This window comes from Gossypium arboreum, chromosome 2 (genome assembly GCF_025698485.1).
Source record: "Gossypium arboreum isolate Shixiya-1 chromosome 2, ASM2569848v2, whole genome shotgun sequence".
NCBI lineage: Eukaryota > Viridiplantae > Streptophyta > Magnoliopsida > Malvales > Malvaceae > Gossypium > Gossypium arboreum.
The window spans coordinates 105,641,738-105,657,385 of NC_069071.1; the positions used below are offsets into that span (position 1 = coordinate 105,641,738).

Consider the following 15,648-nt stretch of genomic DNA (forward strand, 5'->3'; position numbering starts at 1 on the left):
CCAATTTTTTTGTATTTTATATTGGAAATTAAGGAACAATTGACTGCTCGAAGTCGGATTTCAAATTTTATGATTTATTAAATCTATTATTTCCAAATTTGAGATTTAAGATATTTTAAAGTCAAGCATTATTTTGATAATTCAAAATTAAATATAGATTTTAATTAATTTTAGCTATTTTTAACAATTTTATAAATAGGAGGATAATATATTTCAACGCATTCGAGTCCATTTTCCTTACATTGGCAACAATGTCTATGCCAATCGAGTTAAAACTCAATCGACTAGTAATTTTAATTTTAAAAAAAATTTAAAATTTAATTATTTAGGAGAATTTTGAATATGATCAGATACTTATTTGGAGAAAAGCATTAGATGAATTGGTTAGAAAAATAAATGGGTTGATTGGACGGTTGAACCAATTGATTACCAAGCTAGTGGCTTGATTGGATTTTGAAAACCTTGATTTTGAATGAAAAAAATGTCTTTTCCAATTTCTTATGAACAATTTAGGATAAAACAGATTGCGTATATTCTTTCAAAGAGTTTTTTTAATCATGTCGAAAATATAAAATGTAACTTTTCATTTTATATATTCATAATTTTTAAGTTAAAATATTAAAAAAAACTCTCAACTTTATCATATTATTTACTGTATAGATATTAAAATCATATAATTTGATTTGTATTTAAATAAGTAGACTTAACTAGGTATAAATTTAAAGTCAATGATTTATAAATTAAAATTGTGGAACCTATGGTATAAATGAAAATCTTGAATATTTATATTTTATTAAATTAAATGCATGAAGTTTAGTTACTGTTTTCAGAATCAGATTAGTTGGTCAGATCGACTAGATCGAGAACTATCCGTGGTACTGATTTGGAATAAGGGGTTAGACTAGTTGAATCGTGAATCGTTCGAATCAAATTGTTTTTAATAATTTCTATAACCGAATTGGTCTGACTGATCTAACCGATTGAATTGGGAACCAATGTCCTGATCGATTCGATTTTGGAAACCTTGAACTTCGTTTATGATATGTTACAAGCAAACTTAATTAATTATTGTTTTGGTTTTGAATGCAGTGTGAAAGAAGGGGGAACAAAGGTTCCCATATTATTTTCCATTCTCTTATGTTTTTCCCTCTGTTTTCCCACCTTCACCATCTCTTTTATTGTAGTTTTTCTATATTTTTCATTTGCTAAAATTTCTTTTATGTTTATGAAAAAAGAAAAGGCAAAAGCTGAAACCAAAATAAAACTTATTTCACATATTATCACCCCACAATTACAAACCCTTATTATCCATCATTGCTTTAATGAACCAATTTAGATCTCTCAATGAACTAATCCACAAGCTCGCCTTATTTGAAAACCTCGCCAATTATGACTTATGACAGTCCACCCTTAACAAAGTTTCCTGAGCCAGTTTCCTTAACCTCCTAATCAACCCCCACGACTACTTTATCTATCTTACCTACAACATTCTCACCCTCTCGAAACTACGTTGTTTCACGGATTTTTGAAACTAGCTCTACACTCTCAATTACTAAAATGACCACCATACAAAACTTACTATCAACTTTACTCAAACCAGTTTGGTTCCATGCTCCTTTTCTCTCTTTGGTTCATCCATGCTTGGCTTCAAATCAAGCTTGCTTGGGAATATCCAAGAAGGTTTAGATCAATTTTATCATTTACTTAGCTTTATTCGTCAAAAAATAAAAGAAAAGGAAATGAATAACCTACACAATTCTATAAAAGTTAGAATATAAAGAATTCAAATTATGTTTAGATTTGATTGAGGATATGGTTTTTATATAGATTAATTAGATCCAATTTTAGTTTCAAAATTAGGTTATATTCAAATCTAGATTTGATTAAGAATGATTGATATTTAATTTTAGTGAAATTCAATTTAGGAATCATATGAAAGAAACAAGGACTCAGTTTATTTGGTAGACAAATATCATGTTTCTGTAGTGAATAAAATGAGAAGAGAGAAAAATAAATGGGAAGAAGAAAAGGAAAATAAGAAAACAAATTAAATTTTTCAAAAAACAAAATTATAGAGGCTAATTTTTCAAATGAAAAATATAAAAAAAACTACGTTAAAAGAAATAGAGAAGGGAGGAAAATAGAAGGAGAAAAAAATGGAAGATAAAAAAAAGGAAAGTTCAAAGAACATAAAAGAAAATATTGAATTGTTCAAAACAAAAAAATATGGTGACCAATTGTATAATTTAATCTCAAATTTTCATTTGAAATGATGATTTAACGTGTCATGTTAGTGTACTGTTACACCATTAACGACAATTAACGCTCAGTGACTAAAATGTAACTTAAGACAAACAAAATTGACTATTTTGATAGTTTACCCAAAAATAAGGAAAAGGCTAGTTGTTTTATAAATGTTATTATAGATTAGAGATGTCCATGGGTCGGGCCAGGCCGGGCCCAACAAAAATTTAGGCCCGTTTGCTAGGCCCGGCTTGAAAAATGGGACTAAAATTTTGCCCAAGCTCGGCTCGAATAAAAATGCTAAAACTCGGGCCCGACCTAGCCTGTCCGTATTAATTTTTTTATATATATTTTAAAAAAATATAATACATCAAAAATACTAAAAATATTAAAATAAATGTTTCTCAACAAACTGAATTAAAAAAATATATGTATACTTAAATAACACTAAGATAAATGCAACTTAACAAGCAAATGTGAAATGCCTCTAAAATATTAACAAAATTAACAATAAAATAATATTTATATAATGTCTAAATATTAACCAATAAAATAGTAGCAACATAATTGTGAAATGGTAGCAAAATAGTGAGAAAAATAACAAGAAAATAGCAAAAAAAAAAAAAACAGAAAAATAGTTTTTTCAATCATGATCATAAAAGACCATCTCAAACTAGCAAACCAATAGAATCAATTAATTATTATAATATTAAATTTTATAACTTACCTTATATAGTCACATTTGCCACCTGCCAGTGCCATACCGTGTCTAAGAGGGCAGCAACGCCTGCTAAAATTACACGTAAAACATCAATTAGAAACGACAAGGTCATTAAAGTTGTCATCCTCCTCCTTTGTTCTTCTATACCAATATTCATTGTGTTGCCATAAATACTCTTATTTTCGGTTCCAACTTTCTGACACTTATATCTTTGACTTTTCAAAGATATGGGCAGTTGCTAATACATTGTTTTCCCATTTTTTGTTCTTCGTATTATGGCTTTTAATTTTATGGTTGAAGGAGTGATAGCTTCTCTAATGTGGCTTCTTTTCTTGTACAATACTTTATTAACAAGATTTTTTAAAAACACAAACGCTTCAATAGTGCTTCAAGGGGAATATTGCTTAAACAAAACAAGGAATGGGAAGGTTGATAGAAGGAATGCTACAGAGGTAATCATAGTTGGTGTTGGTGTTGCTGGTTCTGCTCTTGCTTATATACTTAGAAAGGTCCCAATCCAACTACATTTTTCTTCAATTATATTCAAAATCTAACTAATATTTGATTAATTGTATTACGAGCTTACACATTTCAGGAAGGACGGCGAGTGCGTGTGATCGAGAGAGATCCAAACCAGCCTGACAAAATTGTTGGTGAACTTTTGCAACCATAGGGCTACCTCAAGTTACTTGAACTAGGTCTTCAAGGCATGCAGGAACCTATTTTAGTCACTTTTCTTTCTTCTTCCCCTATATTTTTTATACCCTTTCTAAACTTGATTCTCACTTCAGATTGTGTCTATGAGATTGATGCTCAACGAGTCTTTAGTTATGTTCTATACAAGAATGAGAAGAACACCAGGTTGTTTTATACCCTTAAACACTTTCAATCTGATGTAGCTGGAAGGAGCTTTCATAATGGACGTTTCATACAAAGGATGCATCACAAAGCTGCTTCTCTTCCCAAGTAATTATTTTTTCCAATCATAAATTTAACCATCAACGAACAATTCAACATTTCTCTACTTTATTAGCTTGTTTTCATAACCATCAAAGAAAGTTTAGTTTAATTCTCTTCCTTTACAATAATGCAGTGTAAGTATTGAACAAGGAACAGTGACATCTCTCATTGAAGAAAATAGGACTATCAAAGGAGTTCAGTACAAAACTAAGGGTGGTCAAGAGTCAAGACCTATGCTCCCCTTACTATTGTATGCGACAGTTCTTTCTTGAATCTGCGACGCTCTTTTTGTGACCCTAAGGTTAAAGGTTATTGAACATTTACTAGAGTTAATCAAGCTTTTCTAAGCATGTTCATTTTTTTTATTTTGCATTTGAAGACAACAAGAAGATATTTATTTTCTTTTTTGGGTTTGGTTATGCAGGTTAATGTCCCCTCTTATTTTGTCAGTTTGGTTCTAGAGAACTGTGAGCTTCCGTATGCAAATCATGGACATGTCATATTGGCATATCCTTCACCTATATTGTTTTATCCTATTAGCAGCACTGAGATTCGTTGCTTGGTTGATATACCTGGTCAAAAAGTACCTTCACTCTCCAACGACGAAATGGCCCTTTACTTTAAAACTGTGGTTGCCCCACATGTGCTTTTTATATTTATTTTTACTCTTATAGTGATGGAAAACCAACTCAAAGAAAAAGATAACTTGTTAACTCATAACCAAATCGATTATGGATTATCATATTCCTGCTGAAGTGAAGGCCCCCTTTATCTCGACAATCGATAAGGGGAACATAAGAACCATGTCGAATAGAAGCATGCATGTAGCTCCAGACCCAACTCTTGGTGCACTTTTAATGGGTGATGCATTCGATATGTGACACCCTTTAATTAGAGGGGAAATGACAATTGCATTATTTGATATTGTTGTACTAAGGGATCTTCTAAGGCCCCTGTACGATCTACACGATGCATCCGCTCTTTGTGTATATCTAGAATCGTTTTACACCTTGAGGAAGGTAAGGTTCAAATGCAGTGTTCAAATGTTGATGGACAAATAACATTGATATTAACAAGGAAATAATGACTAGAGGGCTTTTGGTTTTTCTCCGTTGTGATATGCAGACAGTGGTATCTACAATAAACATATTGGCTGGTGCACTATACAAAGTGTTCAGTGCTTCCCCTGATCCAGCAAGGAAGGAAATGCGGCAAGCATGTTTCGACTATTTGAGCCTTGGGGGAATCTTTTCAAATGGACCGATATCTCTACTTTCCGGTCTTAACCCTCGCCCGATAAGCCTCGTACTGCATTTATTTGCAGTGGCAATATATGGTGTTGGACGATTGTTACTTCCATTTCCTTATCCCAAACATGGCTATTTTATTAACCTAACCCCCAAAAATTAATATTTACAAAAACGATCCTGATTTAAAACATTTACAATAGTAAGTTTCGGTTTTGAAAACCCAATGGCCAGCACCCCTCGTATTTTAGCCCCATAATTACTTGATGATTGTGTCAGGCTTTCAAAATATATTTTTTTATTTTGAGACATGAATGGCAGGCATCAAGGTATTTTTTTAAACCGTATCATATACTAAAATACCAGTATTTGAAAAAAATTTTAGGTTATGGCCATCTAATAGCAAGTCCTTTTAAATAATTTTTTTTTTTTGGGTGTTGGCCAATAGATGGCCGGCACCAGCACCTTTTCATGTCTCCCAAGACAACTTTTTTTTCTTTTGGAACATTAATGGCCGGCACCACCTTTTTCGGGTCTTGAAATTTTTTTTTGTTCTGGGACATTGATGGCCAACATCACCTTTTTCGGGTCCCAATTTTTTCCCTTTTTCTCATGTCATGTCAATTCAGGCCTTGGTAAGCGGGCCTTGACCTTAGTACCAGCCATTCAAAGGCTATTTTTGTAAGCCTGTAAATTGAAATAAATTTTTTCCTTCTTTAATTATATGTACATTTTAATTTCTATTAAATTTCAATTTTATTTCATTCCAATTTTAATTTCTCATTTCAACTTTATTTCGATAAAAAGTTCAATTTCTTTTTAAATTTTACTCATATATCTTTTTAAATATATTTTCAATTTTTTTCATTTCCTTCCCAATTTTAATTTCATTTTCATTTCACTTTTTACTTTATTTGAATTTCAGTTGAATTAATATATTTAACGTGTTTAAAATTAAATATGTATGTAGATTGTATTATTTGTATATTATTTTTTAAGAAAAATATGTATTAATTATTATATTTAATCAATTGTATAATTTGAATAATGTATGTCATTTGTATAATTTAAATATTTTTACAATGTTTTTATAAGAACATGTGCTCAATAATATATCATTCGTTATCTTCGAGTCCGGCATTACGAGACGATTGACCGAAAACATAGACACAATGTGGGCAACTTGATCAGTTGTGTCCGGATGTTTGGCACATGATGCACAGTTTGGGTTCGCCTATCTCTCTGACGTCCATCTCATTTCGAATTCTCGTCGATTGTGATCAACCTTTGGGATGTTTACAAAGACTATAGTCAGTCACCATATCGAAAAGTAGGCGTTGGAACTTCCCAGTTTGAGACATCGGGAATTATAGGAAATTTGTTTCCCCAAATATGCAATGTGCGTTGCAACGTGTAGATATCGTCTATGAATTGTTCAACATTTAAGTTTGCTTTTGCACACGCTGCATGAGCATGCACACACGGATATCAGAGAGTTTGAAATATCCTGCACTCGGAATGCCTATTTCGCAAATCAACTGCGTACGACCTAGGCGGAAGCCCTGAATGGCGGTCGATGTATTCTTGAACCCGAAAAGTCTCTAAGTCATGCGAATACAATTCTGCGTTTATCGCTTGCGCCTTTCGATTTGTTTACCGCCATGGCCTTTTAGACAGTCTCAACGTACACGTTCTGGCCTCGATCTGCTTAGCTTGTCTCAACCCTATCCTAAGAATCAATGTGGCCAACCTATAGAATGTTACCGAGAAAACAGCAGAAATTGGCAAATGACGTGTACGCCTCAAGATAGAGTGAATCGCCTCTACTAGGTTGGTCGTCATTTGGCCATACCGAAACCCCTCATTGTAACTTTAAGTCCACTGCCAGTTCTCCATGCTACCTAATTATGTCCGAAGGTTAGTTGGTAAAGATAACATCTGAGATTCAAGACTCGCGAACCTTTGCCTGAATCTTCGCGGTTCTAACTTATGAGCTACATTTGCAATTTGGAAGTATTTTAAAAACTTACATGATAATAAAATTTGAAGAGGAATTTTTTAAATAAATACAAACGATATTTTTTACCCATGTTCACGAGTTCTTTTTTCCATTATTTATTTTATAATCTTTGTCGAAGTTTGCTGCAATGTGCCAGATGTAATAAACAAACCTCCACGGAACCCCCGATCGCCTTATCGCAACAAGTAGTCCCTTCGATCTATCTGATATTAGGCAAATGTTGTCTTCTCTGACAACGTGCCTCTGCAGATTTTTAAAGAAAAATTCCCAAGACTCGAAGCACTCATGCTCCACGATGGAAAATGCGGTCATAAGTACATTTTGGTTGTCGTCTTGTACAACAACAATAAGGAGAATTTGCGTGAATTTTTTGTACAACTAGGTTTTGTCCACCTACACCATCAGCTTGCAGTGGGGGAAGGCCCTAACACATGGCTTGAACGTCTAAAAAAATCAGTGAAAAACTCATTTCCCCGGTTGTATCTCCCTATCCAGGCCTTTATACAACAGTGTTTACAAATCAATCATTGTCTCAGGAGGCAGTGTTTTCAAATCAGTTACTGTGCTAGGCACATACTCTTGCATCACGACTACCCATCTTTGAAGCTTATTGTATGACGCATCCCAGTCACTATACAACTCTCACATCACTATTTGCTTCATCCATTATACCTTCCGGTACAGTACTTTGTACTTGAATCGAGCTTACATGTCCACAATAAGGACCAACACCTGAATGGTGGGTGAGTCTTTCACTAAAAGGATGATGCAATTGCATATGGTTTTTGCATCTAACTTTTGATGATGGTCTTGCGACATATGAGCAGACGTGCATGTGTGTGGACTTTCTATTTTCCTTATCATCCACATTTGTGTTCGCTATATTAACGCGGCTCGAACATGCTAGTTAGACCCACTTGAGGCTTTCCAACATTCCCTGACTTACAAAAACTGCGTCGACTTTGTTACTTTATACTCTATACCTAACTTCAAGCTAATTTTTTTTATTGCATGTAAACAACCTTTCTTGTTATTAAATTGTTGTCCTTCGAACAACTCTTCACTGTCGAATTCTTTATCAAGTAGATGAGTTGACACAATATTTGTATATTCCAAGAACTCGCGTGCAAGAGCTGCATCAGGATCCACGTTGGTCATAAAAGACCCTGGATTATTCCTTATAGCTATACCGAGGCCTGTGTTCCCGGTTGAATGAGGGTTTACATTTTCACCCTCTACCAGGTCTTCCTCGTCTATGTCTTCAGGGATGTCATCCAAATCGGTGTTACTGAAATCATCATTAGGATTATGGTGGGACTGATCACCATTATTAGACTCTTTATCACCATCTTTTATGGAGGCCAACACCTCTAGATGAATCTTTAGATGAGTACACGAGTTTGGGATATTATACGAACATCCACTGGTGTTTGGATTTTTTGGAGTTGGCATTGAACCTCCACAACGCAACTGATCACTATAACATTGGCTTGCTAGAATTACAACTTGAATGGGATCCAGTTCAGCTATCTCTACGAACAACTCAACCGGGCTAGGATTATCCATCTTAGGGGGCAATAAATTGCTATCATTGTCCCTAGATCATTATCATCTTCAAGCTTCATTTCCAAGAACTTGAGTAAATCTGTTGAAACCGAAAATTTGTAAAAAAAAGTCTTAACATTTGCTTCCCACAACGGGTAGCTATTTTTGTACTGATTTTTTGTTTTAAATCCGCCAGCGAAACACACTTGTTGAATCTCATTCCTATTTTTCTCCGACTTTAAAAGACATAACCTTTTTCAGTTGTATTTATCATTTCTCCATTGAAATGAACATAAACAAACAAAATCTGGGAACTCATCTACAAAAATTTTTATTTCACAAAAAAAACTGGTATTATTAATCTTGATTTTCAACTAATAAAGCAAACAAAAACTCAAATGGAAGACAAAACACCTATATATATCTGATAAAAATGGTGTCGGCCATCAGTGTTCCAAAACCAAATTTTTTTAATCTGATAAAGTTTGTGCCGGTCAACAGTGTCCCAAAATAAAAAAATTTCGGGACTCAAAAAAGGTGGTACCAGCCATCAATGTCCCAGAACAAAAAAAAAATTTCGAGACCCGAAAATGGTGGTGTCGACCACCAGTGTCCTAAAGAAAAAAAATTGTCTTGAGACGCAAAAAAGGTGAATTTTTTTCAAAAGGACTCTAGTGTCGGCCATTAGATATCCAATACCATTTTTTTTAAATACTGGTATTTTAGTATACCAATATGATACAATTTAAAAAAAAAACCCTAATGCCGGTAATTCATGTCCCAAAAAAATTAATTTTTTAAAGCCTAATACAATCATCGGGCAATCATGGGGCCAAACCACGAGAAGGTGTGTAACACCCCCACACCCGAAACCGTCACCGGAGTCAAGCTTGAGGTGTTACTAAACTTATCTTACCTTTTAAACAACTCTAAACCACTTATTTTAATTTTTGGAATAAATTATTTTTCTGTGCCATGGTTGCTTAAAAATTAATTTCTCGAGTTTCAAAACTCGAAATTAAGATCCGTAAATTTTTCCTGAAACTAGACTCATATATATATCTAGTAATTTTTTTCTAGAATTTTTGACTTAGCCAATTAGTACAGTTTATTAGTTAAAGTTACTCCTGTTTCAGAATTAGACTACACTAGCCTCTACTTACTACAAACCACTTTTCTCTCTGTACAAAATTCATATGACTGTACCGTTTGTTTCTATTAAAACTAGATTCAATAAGGATTCTAGGAATATAAAGTAAACCGCCTAATTATTTTTTTAAAATTTATGGTGAATTTATAAAGTTGGAACAGGGGATCCAGAAATCGCTCTGGCCCTATTTCACTAAAACTCAGATATCTTATAAAATACAAAACCTTTACCTGTTTTGCTTATTCCATAAGAAAATAGACATAATAAGATTTAATTTCATATATCATTCATCTTCAAACTATGTTTCTACAATTTTTAGTTATTTTTCAAAGTTACATCATTTCTGTTACTTGAATCTATTTTTAGGTTACTTTCACATTTTTCATAATTTTCATGTGATAATCACCATTCAATCATACATATTAATAAACATGAATATCATCGGCCATTTTATTAGCTAATCACTAGCAAGTATTTACACATCATTCATTGTTCATATTATATCAAAAGTAGCTAAGTTTCTATACATGCCATACCCAAAACAAAACATCTAATTATACCGAGTTATTTCTTTGATAGTGTGATCGGCCTCCGACGTTTCCTTCGATCCCCGAATGGCTAGATAAGTACTATAAGAAGAAGACAATAAAGAGATTAAGCACTAGGCTTAGTAATCTTACAAGCAAATAAATCACAACATTCAACATAATGGATAATTATGCATAATATCATCTAACATCATAAATTTCTTTACTTCTCAATTTCTATCTTCTTCTTTATTCCCTTACCTTCTTTCTTACCTAACCTTTCCTTTTCATAAATATAATCTACTTTTCCTTTGCTATTAATTCACTGTAATTTAACTCGTACCCTGACCCGTTGAACCACTCGGAATACTAAGGATACTAGGGTCGTTCCTGTCTTTCAATATCCTGCCAATGCCATGTCTTTGACATGGACTTACATGAATTATTCCTGTCTCCAATGCCATATATAATATGCACTTACACGGCTCAATCCTGTCTCCAAAGCCATATTTCTAATAAGGACTTACATGGCTCATTTCTGTTCTGTCCTGTCAACCCTAATATCCTAACATTCCTAGGGTTCAACCGGGGCTTTCTAACACTTTTCCTCTGTCACTTCACCTTAAATTCGACTTTAAATATTTTCATAACATAAATATATAAATGCTGGAAATTGAAAATAATAATGTAAAATAAAAGAATATTGCATTTATTTACTGTAACTTACCTTGATACAAAATGTGACTAAACTTTACAATTTAGTCCTTTACTTTTTCTTTTCCCCGATCTACTCCCGAATTTCGTTCTTCTTGATCTATAATAGCAAATTTAACTTATTTAATATTCACATTTATTAAAAAAGTCCTTGACCCAAACTTTGGAAAAATTATATTTTTACCCCTAAAATTTCACATATTTGCACTTTTGCCCCAAGGCTCGTAAATTAAACTTCATCCTATTTTATTATGTTTTATGACATGCTGATCATTTTTCCCTTCTATGGCAATATCAAAATCACACTCTAACATATACTTATGACTATTGGTATTTTTTTTCCGATTTAAGCCCTTTTACTCGTTTTCACTTAAAACCGAGTAGCATAAGTTGTTTAACATAATTTAATACCTCATATTATATCATAAAACACCAAAATACACAAATTTCAGCTATGGGTATTTTTCCAAATATGAACCCTAGGTTGAATTATTACTAGAATAAGCTTAATCAAGTTACCGGGACTCCAAAAACGTAAAGATCATTAAAAACGGGGCTTGGAATCACTTACTATGAAGCTTGAAAGTTGAAGAAACCCCAGCTATGGAGGAGAGAAAAAATTGGCAAAAACTAGTTGAGAAGATGACCATTTTTGTGTTATTTTTCCCTTTTTAATTCATTTAATATCCAAATGACCAAATTGCCCCTCCTTACTAAACTTTCAAAAATTCTTTTCATGTCCTAATTTTTGTCCATGAACTTAAAATTGGTCAAATTGTTATTTAAACCCTCCTAATTAATATTCCAAAGCAATTTCATACTTAAAACTTCTAGAATGCAAGTTTTGCAAATTATTCGATTTAGTCCCTAACCTCAACTTAAGCACTTTATGCATAGAATTTCATCACGAAATTTTCACACAATCATGCAATCATACCATGAACCTCAAAATAATAATAAAATAAATTTTTCTACTTCAAATTTGTGGTTTCACAACCAATGTTCCGTTTAGGCCCTATTTCGGGATGTTACAAGGTGTCAATCATTTGGTTCCCCAAACACAAACTTATTGTTCATTTGAGGTTATTTTGGTAATTATTTTTGAACTAGGGTCATTTTTATAAATATTAAATTTTTTTGGGTTAGATGTGTAAAATAGCCCCCAAACGTATAAGGACTAGGGCTTGATTGATTTTGGTGTTTATCTTTAATTAAGCATTATTTTATTGACATTTTGATACCTAGAAATGGTTAAAGGCAAATCTGACATGTTTTGTGAACGTATTTTAGAGTGCAACAGTCATCATTTTCCCCATTATCAAGGCTGAAGGAATTCGAAAAATGTTTTTCCTTATAATAGTGCCAATATATTACAGAGCTCCCCCAGTTGATTGAGAATAACATAGGCAGTATGAGTTGATGTAACGAAATTTCAACTACAACATGTGGTTTTTGCATTAAAATTGAATATGCATAGTTGGAATTGTACTTTTAGTGATAATATTTTAAATGCTGAAAATCAATACAGTTGTATAGATAAATGACTTTTACCCGTCAGTAACTAAGATAAGAAGAGACCATCAACTGTATTAAATTAAAATTAAGAAATATCTAACCTAACCATGGTAGAGATGATCAATGGTGGTAGAGGATCAGTTCTTCTTGGAGAGCTAAGTGGTTGTGTTAATTGAATTTATTTACTTTACTTTACTTTCACATTGCATCGGTTCATTTTCGTTAAATTGGTAAATTTCTTCCCTTTTTTCATCTCATCTTCGGGAAATAACTCAAGTGAAAAATTATATACGAAAATGATTTAAAATTCACAATGTCCGTCGGTACTGCCTAACACACCAGTGGTATCTCCTCCCAATGATAAGTCAATGATTGATTTTTTTTTAAAAAAAAGAAATTTTTTGGTGCTGCTACTGTGTCAGGCGACACCATTATGTATTTTTCGTAATACCTGCGAAAAATATTAGTATTCATGGTGGAGAAAATTTTTTTGAAAGGGTGTTACCGATTTGTCAAGCAACACTGGAAAATTTTTAAAATTTTTTTTGGTGCTGCCCGTATGTTAGTTAGAACAAGTAATTATTAAAAAAAAAATTGGTGTGTCGGTACGTCAAAACTACAACCATTAAATTTTTTTAAAAAATATATTTTTTAGGTGTTGTCATCATATCAGGTGGCGCCGGTGATATTTTAAAAAACTATTGTAGAAAGAGTAGTTTAAAGTTTTGATCATTATTTTAGAAGATTTGGAGTCGACTATTGCGAGATCTAAACCATAGAAGTCAACTAGAATGAGGAAATCTCTTTTCCAGTGTCAAAACCGACACGAAAAGCCACCGTAAACAGTGACATTGGTGTAATTATGTATAACGATTAAGATTTTCAATTAAGAAGAAGGGAAAAAAAGAAATAGATCCATCAGAATAGTCTCAAGACTATCCTTAGTACTGCAATCAAATCAATCTCAACGAGTTAAGGATCCAATAAGATAAGTCTGAATATGAGGATATGTGTAAAGATGATTACAGTGAAAGTTCACTTGACAGTGCACAATTTCCTTATTCCAATGCCAATAGCTAAAGTTCTCTGAAGAATATCTACTTTTATCTTTACTTATGTCAAGAAGATGTACTATTATTAGGAATCTTTACTGTTGCTTGAGTCCTTCATTTTTGCTTTTGCTTTAATAATTATGTGTCTTCATTATAACTATTTTGGCTGTTTTCTTATCTCCTCCATCTATAAAAGGGGATGTTTTCTATCTTGTAAGATCATTGAGTGTTCTATCTAATAAAATATCAATGTGTTTAATCCATGGCTTTCTAAGTTTCTTTCTTTCTTTCTATCTAAATTTTCTTTTAGACGAAGATGGATACATGAGTTAAATTATAGAGTTATAATAGATTATGCTCTGTGCTTGCCATATATGGATCCTGCACATCAGAAATGTTAAAACTCTGATCAAAAGATGTCAATATTGTTGAGAATTGCAAGAAGTTTCTTGAAGTAAGTATTTGTAGTTAAAAGGCAGTATCTGTTTAAATGACCAAGAGGGATGGTCTGTATTTTTTGGCATAGCATACCTGCTACAAGTTCTTATTTATTGAATTCCGTCTAAGCTTCTCACCTGTATTGGTATCAGAGCCAGCAACTACTCAAAAACTCATGAATTCTATTTTTTTAGAAGAACAATTTAGAGAGAAGTTTTTCCAATTATGTTTGATAAAATGTTGTCACGACCTTCTACCTCTTCCACTTCTCTTTCAATGCCTAGTATTCCTTTAAAGTCTCATTCAGCAAAAAAAGATTTCCTCTTTATATGAAATAAACTATCTTAAAAAGAAAGATAAGATCCAACTTACAAATCTTCCTACTGTAAATCCTTATTCTACTTATAAAAAGTCCCCATTTTCTCCCATTAAGTCAATAAAGACTTTGATCCACAGTTCTTCTAAGTAAGTAAAAGAATATATTCAAGCATCACGATTTGATTGTTATCATATTTCTGCCTCCTCTTCTGAACAGTTTGTTACTCTTGAAATTCCGTCAGAATTTCCTAGAGAATGGTTACAAGCAGGTTACTCTCATATCTATTTTGAAGCAGTTTGATTGCACTAAATTAACATGGTACAAAAGGCAAACCTGTAGTAGCAAGAATTTCTTTGTTGGATTCCAAATATTTGGAATATTAGCATGTCTATATTGCTACTATTGAAGCCATTTTAAATTCTGGCCTTGTTATGGTTACTCTTTTCTCAAATTTCACGATGGCATTAGCAGATCCAAATTTGCTTGAAGCTCTCAAAGTCAGATTCAGATAGTTGGAGCACCTGAAGTACCATCTGAAATAGTTGCAACCTTTCACTATGTAACACCCTAACCCGTACCCGTCGTCAGATTAGGGTTACGAAGCATTACTGAGCAAAAATAAAATTCCAAACATTCACATATTCATACAATTCATACTCATAAATATATATAAAGCACATGGCTAATTAAATATTAAACATGCTTTATTTATCATATTGCATTTACGAATCATACCTCAAAATTTAACCGAATCTATACCTTTCAAATAATCACATTTTCATTAACAAATATAAACATACGCATATACTTTCATTATATACCCAAAACATCATTCAATTAACAATCAAAGTACATGTATATACGTATACATAATTATCAATTTTGCAAATATATATAATGCTCATGTTGTACTATTGCATAAAATCATTATTCAAATGGTCATTTATCAATGTCTCACTTACAAACATTATTAAACAATAAAATCTCAATAATTCACCATTAATAAACTCATAACTAATTATAGTACTTATACATTTTTTTTCCATGCAAACCGAACTAGACTAATCTTTGCATATTCGAATATAGGCATGCCTCATATTATGCATTTCTAGTATACATTAAACATGCTAACACCTGAGCTCACGTTTATAAATGAATAAACATACATCAAAATCAAATCATCAAACCATATTTAT

At 32.6% G+C, this 15,648-nt stretch overlaps 1 pseudogene; it reads left to right on the forward strand.

Annotated features, from left to right (window-relative positions):
- The first annotated feature begins 3,169 nt into the window (after positions 1 to 3,169).
- Positions 3,170 to 12,523, forward strand: LOC108466246 (squalene monooxygenase SE1-like; annotated as a pseudogene).
- Positions 12,524 to 15,648: the final 3,125 nt, after the last annotated feature.